The following is a 6,000-nucleotide window of genomic DNA, read 5'->3' as shown; positions in this document are numbered from 1 at the left end:
CGTGAAGGTTTGAGAATTGCTGGGGAGAGATTTGTGAGATTTCGACAGGGATGTGACAGTAAGTGTTTCACAGCTGGCTTCAGATAAGGAAGGGCAAATTCTGTGGTAAAAATACAAACTTCGTAGCTGATTTCAAGCTACTGGATTATACCACTGAATGCAGAGTTAGGAAGGGATGCTCAGAAGCACACCAATACGTATTTCCACACTTACATAGATGGAGTAGAGTTAATAATAAAATGTAGTAGGAGTTTGGAGTCTTAATGACCTTTGTTTTGTAGTGTAACTTATTTAATTTTACATCAAGAACTTCAGAAGTTCTTTTTTTTTTAAAGATTTTATTTATTTATTTGAGAGAGCGAGAATGAGAGAGAGAGAGAGAGAGAGCACATGAGAGGGGGTAGGGTCAGAGGGAGAAGAAGACTCCCCGCTGAGCAGGGAGCCCGATGCAGAGCTCGATCCCGGGACCCCAGGATCATGACCTGAGCCGAAGGCAGGTCAACTGAGCCACCCGGGCACCCAAGAACTTCGGTAGTTCTAAGAGTTTACCCTACTGGTAAGCTAACAAGTTGTCAGTTTCACAGATGCCGACAGAAGGCATGAGACTCCCAGGTCAGAGACAAAGGCCTTACTCACAGCAGCTGCGGTAATCAGAGTGTCAGCATTATCTTGCTCTGGTTCCCTAAGCCTCGATTCCCACGGGGGTGAAGCAAAGTGGGCCAGCTGGTACTTGCACAAGCAGTAGGTTGAACATAGGAGAGGAAGCCTGAGCTTAAGGACCTGAATCTTCTTTATCTGATAAGTTACCATCTTTTGCAATGCTCAGAGGCAGATATTATTTTTTATTATTCTGGATGATAAGCAAACCTGCCCTTTCTTCTGGAAGGAGACACTATACAATGTTGAAAAGACAGCCCGGAATGAAGAGTCAGCGCCTCTACTTGTGAGACCAGCTAACATGAGAGAGACCCATGAAGAATTGGCTCCCAACGGTTTATATAATTTAATTTTAATAGTGGCTGTGTTTAACTACCAGCTCACAAAATTCCTGAAAATTTAACAATAGGCCCTCTGAAGCCCATACCAGTTGGCTCCAGCACACCACGGTATTTCGAGGAAGAAAAAAGGAAGGGCAAAGAGGGACAGATTCCCCCTAGGGTGATTCTGCCTTATTTCCAGCCTTCTGGGAAATGAGGCCCCATCACTGGAGGAAGCTGTTTTGATGGATTGTTTTCCAGAATGGTTACGATTATAATGAAAATTATAATAATGGCAATTAAAATAAAAATAGCAACTATACTTTATTGCCTGTCAAGTACAAGCCATACATTTTTGGGGCTTTGATCTCACTTAATCTTCATGATGACCTTAGGAAGTAAGAACTACCACTTGTTATCATTTAATAAATGAAAACACTGAGACTCATGGGGTAAAGGAAAAATGTTGGGCTGAGATTGACCTTCTCTGGCAAACTCTAGTTCTGAGAAGTTGCAAATTCATAGTCCTAAAAGCAACTTTTCCACTCAGAACTCACTTCAGCTGGTATTATTTGCATCCCACCTGTCTTCTCGCTGCTCTTCACAGAAGCAGGGCTCTGCGGTGTAATGGCAGCAGGGGCCAAGAGTACAGATTTCTGGGGCGCCTAGGCGGCTCAGTTGGTTAAGCGGCTGCCTTCTGCTCGGGTCATGGTCGTAGGGTCCCGGGATTGAGTCGGGCTCCCTGCTCAGCGGGGGGCCTGCTTCTCCCTCTCCTCCCTGCCTGTGCTCTCTCTCGCTATCTCTGTCTCTCTCTCTTAAATAAATTAAAAAAAAAAAAGAGTACAGATTTCTGGTCTCTGTTCACCAGTGAGGTCCAATGTGACCTTGGGCAGATTGATTCAACTCTGCACCTCTGTTTCCTTATCTGTCAAATGGGCTGATGGTACTGCTCTGCTGATCTTACAGAGTTATTCTGAAAATCAAAGGTGCATCCAAATTGGCTGGGGTTGGAGTTTAGATGGCATGACTTTGTACCAGCCATACCATCTCTGGTCCTCCAAGTTTCTTATTTCTATTATGAGGGGGACACATGTGGTTGCCATGAGGCTGTCAGATTCTATGTCTGTAAATGAGATAATAGCTCCAGGAGAGCCTGGAAAAGCCAGAAAGCAGCCCACCAATGTGAGGTAGTGGTTTTATTCTTTGCTGCCCCACCTCCTCCCAGCCTCCCGTGGTTGTTCAGGCCCTGGGCTCAGAGAGGGTCAGGTGAACATCTGTGACTTGAATCTTCAGACTGCCGTAGTGATGGTGGTTCCGGTGGCCTGGCCTCCGGGCAGATGAAGGCTCACCCCAGAGGTTACAGAGGAGGCATGTGGGAGGAGCAAGGGGCTCAGGCATGGCCTGCCTCTGGCCCCCGCAACTTACAATCTGCTCTCATAGCTCTGCCAAGTGGCCGGGCCTGGGTTTCAGGCCCAGAGTTGCCAAGGGAATGGCTAGAGGAGGGCATTCTAAGCCCAGGGGTCAGCAAATGCGGGGCCTAGAGGTGGGAATGAACTTGGCAGGTTCAAGTGGTAGCAGAGCAGCCTGGCTAGAGTGAGGAGGGGGAAGGGGTCAAATATACATCCAGGCAGCAACAGAAGCCAAGGAGTCCCAAGGGGGCAGGTGAGGGATGCTCCCCAGTTCTCTTTGCCACCCAGCCATCAGGCATGGTCACCCCTGACTTCTGGGAGGACTTGGCTTTGGAGGGATCCCCCTACCTTCCAAGGCTCTAGATGCTTTCAAAGGAGTGGATCAGTCCCCATTAATGGGGACCCAGCTCTGGCCGTGTCCACGTGGGACTAGCTGACCATCTTTCTTCCTCTTCTCAGCTTGCCTCCAGGCTGGGTCTGGGCCAGAGGGAAGGGGCCTGGCAGGGCTCAAGATGCAGCCTTGAGGACTTGGCTCTTGCTGTCCAGCCGTTACAGCCAATGCTGTGTTACCAAGGTCCCTCGGCCTCCATCTGTCGGTTCCAGAAACCCGTTCACCTTGGGAAAGAGGCTTCTGGCAGCACAACCAGTGGATCATAAAACTGTAGCCTGTCTGAGCCGGAAGGGAACTCGGAGGTCACTGAGTGCAGCCAGAGACATGGCTGTAAGCTGCAGCCTTGGAAATGGAACACTCCCAAGGGGTCTCCCAGGCCGAGGGCAGGGGGTCTCCACCGGGCCGCACAATCTGTAAACCCACCTGGGGAGTTCACAAAAATTCCCAATGCCCAGGCTGATTGTAACAGAATCTCTTTGGGGAGAGGACTGGACTTTTCACCAGCCCACCCAGGCGATGCTGTCGTGCAACCAAGGTTGAGGACCAGGCCTGCGCTACTTGCAGCTTTCCGGGCTGTCGTCACCGTAGCAGGGCCTCTGCCATCACCCAAACTTGGATCTGAGCTCCTGCTCTGCACTTTCTCCCGCCAAGTGACCACAACCCAACTACTGGGCCTCTGTTTCCTCATCTGTAAAAAGTGCATCATAGTAATACACCTGTCTGATATGCTATTCTCAAGGCCAAATGTATGAATCCATGATAAGCACCCGGCACCGTGCTTCATTCTCTATATGAGGCCGATGAATGTGTTTATTGTTATTACTTTCCCCAAGTCAAGCATCCCATCAGAAGGCTGTTTCTATAGGTTAATTTCAATTGTTCTTCTTCTGGCTGCAGGAGTGATCTTCTCAAAACCCAAGTTTGCTTCTATCACCCGCCCACTTAAAATCATTCTGTGGTTTTCCGTTATTCTCAGGGTCAAGACAGAAGTCTTCAGTTTGACCTACCAGCCTTCAAGATCTAGGCTCTGCCAGTCATCTTCTCATCTTACACCCTCCCCCCCACGGCCTGGGGGAGGGGGCTTTTTTGATTGCCTCCCACTGCCATGCTTTCTCACACCACACCAAGGACTTTGGCATGAGATGCTCCTCCCTGAGATGCCTTCCCCTCCCTGCTGCCCACAGCTAATTCACCCTGTAGCTCTCAGCTTTGGCTTCCTTCCACCAGTAAAGTTCTGCTTGACCTCTTATCAGGACAAATCCTCACTTCTCATGGCACCATGTCACGGCTGACATTTTACCTTTATTTGGTGGTCATTTGTCCAACATCTGTCACCTGTGCTAGAGGCTGAGCTCCAGGAAGACAGGGACCATATCTGTGTTTTGCTCCTCCCAGTATTCCCAATGCCTAACTCAGTGCTTGGCACATAGTTGAGGGTCAGTAATTATTTACTGAATAAATAAACTGAACAAAAATGGCCATAAGATAAAGTCCAACAGTTGTTCAAGTCTGCCTTCTAGAGCTTCTCACAGCAGTCTTCACCCTTGACCTCAGGACCCCTTTGCAAGGGAAGCAGGCACCATCAGGACTCTACTCCCTCTCCTCTTTGTTTCTTGTAGAAGGTGGCTTTTCTAGACCCTCCACATCCTGCCCCAGGTAGGTTCTGCTTGAATGGTGTCTGAATGGGACAAAAACTAGGGGAAGGGGAGCTTTTCAAGAGCGATTTGCCCATACAGTTCTGCCAAGTAATGGGGCAGCTGAGAAGTGGTTCCAGATAATGCCCTTGTTAGCCTTTCACCTCCGAGGCCCTTGATCTCCATGTTAAGCTCATATCTTAAATGAGTTTTATTCGATAAGGGAACCCCAAGTGGAATGTGGACTTTTTACACCAGGAGGCCATTTTGGATCATTGTCAGCCTCAACCTGAAGACCACATGGGACAGGCGTGAATAGGTGTTGCTAACCGACATCAGCGAAAATAAATCCCAGAGATGAAGGTGAACTCTTCCTTGTCATTTTTAATCAGGGTCAATCTGAGGGAAAATTATAAAGTAGATGTAGAATGTCTTTTAAAAGAAAGCAATTTGCCCAGAGCTACCTTTGTGTCTGTGCTGAGAAATTTTTTTCTAGGCTTCTGTCTCTGAAGCAGGGAGCGGGGAGGGGCCGGGCCAGGAAGTTCGTGGAGGTTATTAGGAGCCGCCAAGCCTGGCACTCCTCTCTGGCCCTCGGGCACTGTGGTTTAAGAGTTAGGCTTTCCAACTCCTCTTCAGAGCTTTCGATTCACCTTCCATCTGGGTCTAAGGACAGCTGTGGAAGTGGCACTAGGAAAGGGGAAAATGAAGAAAAAGGAACCCCCCCCCCGCCCCCGCCATTAAAGAGCAGAATTGGAGCCTTTCCTGGTTTAGTGTTTCCCTTAGCCCTGGCCAGGGACTGGCAAAGCAGGCTGTGCTTCAGAATCAGCTGAGGAGCTTATTAACCCGCCAGATGCCCGCTCATCCCCCACCCCTGCAGGCCCCACCAGGGAAACTGAGGGGCCGAAGAAGGTACAGCTGCCCCACCCCCTCCCACACTCCCGCCCTGCCCTGGTGGGTTCTGACTCCTCCCCTGACATGGGGACCCTTGCTGCCTTCCCTGGCCTTGCCCTGGCAAGAACTCAGGAGCTGTCTGCTGGATCCATCATTAGACACCATCCTGCTTTTCTGGAGGGAAGTGTCTGGGGCCCAGCCTCCCCCCCCACCCCCCCCACCCCCCCGCCCCCGCCCCCGCCACTCAGAAGTGCTTCCAAATCAGGGCACTTCTCATTCCCTGACTCCCCTCCTCCCAGGGGATACACAGGTGGTGGGGAGGGTCTGGGGCTCACACGTGGGCCTGCTCACCCTCTGGATTCAGATGCCCTTCCAGGCCTAGCCATGCACTCACCAGCTAGGTGACCTTGGCACTGACCTAACCTTTCTAAGGGCTCAAATTTCTCCATCTGTAAAGTGAGGCTGATGATCCTCATAGCTGCTCACAGGGGTGTTGAGAAGCTGAAAAGAGACAGTGCGTGTAAAACCCAGCATAAGGCCAATGTTAGATAAAGTGACTTGGTCTTCCAGCACCTAGTGCCAGCAGTTGGTTGAGTCTTCGATGGAAGCGGTAGGCCAAATGTGGAAGACCAACCTTTGAGAACGTGCTGGCCTGATTCACCCGGCTGCTTTAATTTATGTTTCAGGAACTTCAGGCT

This window comes from Eumetopias jubatus, unplaced genomic scaffold, assembly GCF_037043125.1.
Source record: "Eumetopias jubatus isolate StellerSeaLion01/CBP00866 unplaced genomic scaffold, mEumJub1_p1.0 scaffold_5, whole genome shotgun sequence".
Classification (NCBI taxonomy): domain Eukaryota; kingdom Metazoa; phylum Chordata; class Mammalia; order Carnivora; family Otariidae; genus Eumetopias; species Eumetopias jubatus.
The sequence above is the reverse complement of the archived record's forward strand: the minus strand, read 5'-3'. Positions refer to the sequence as shown.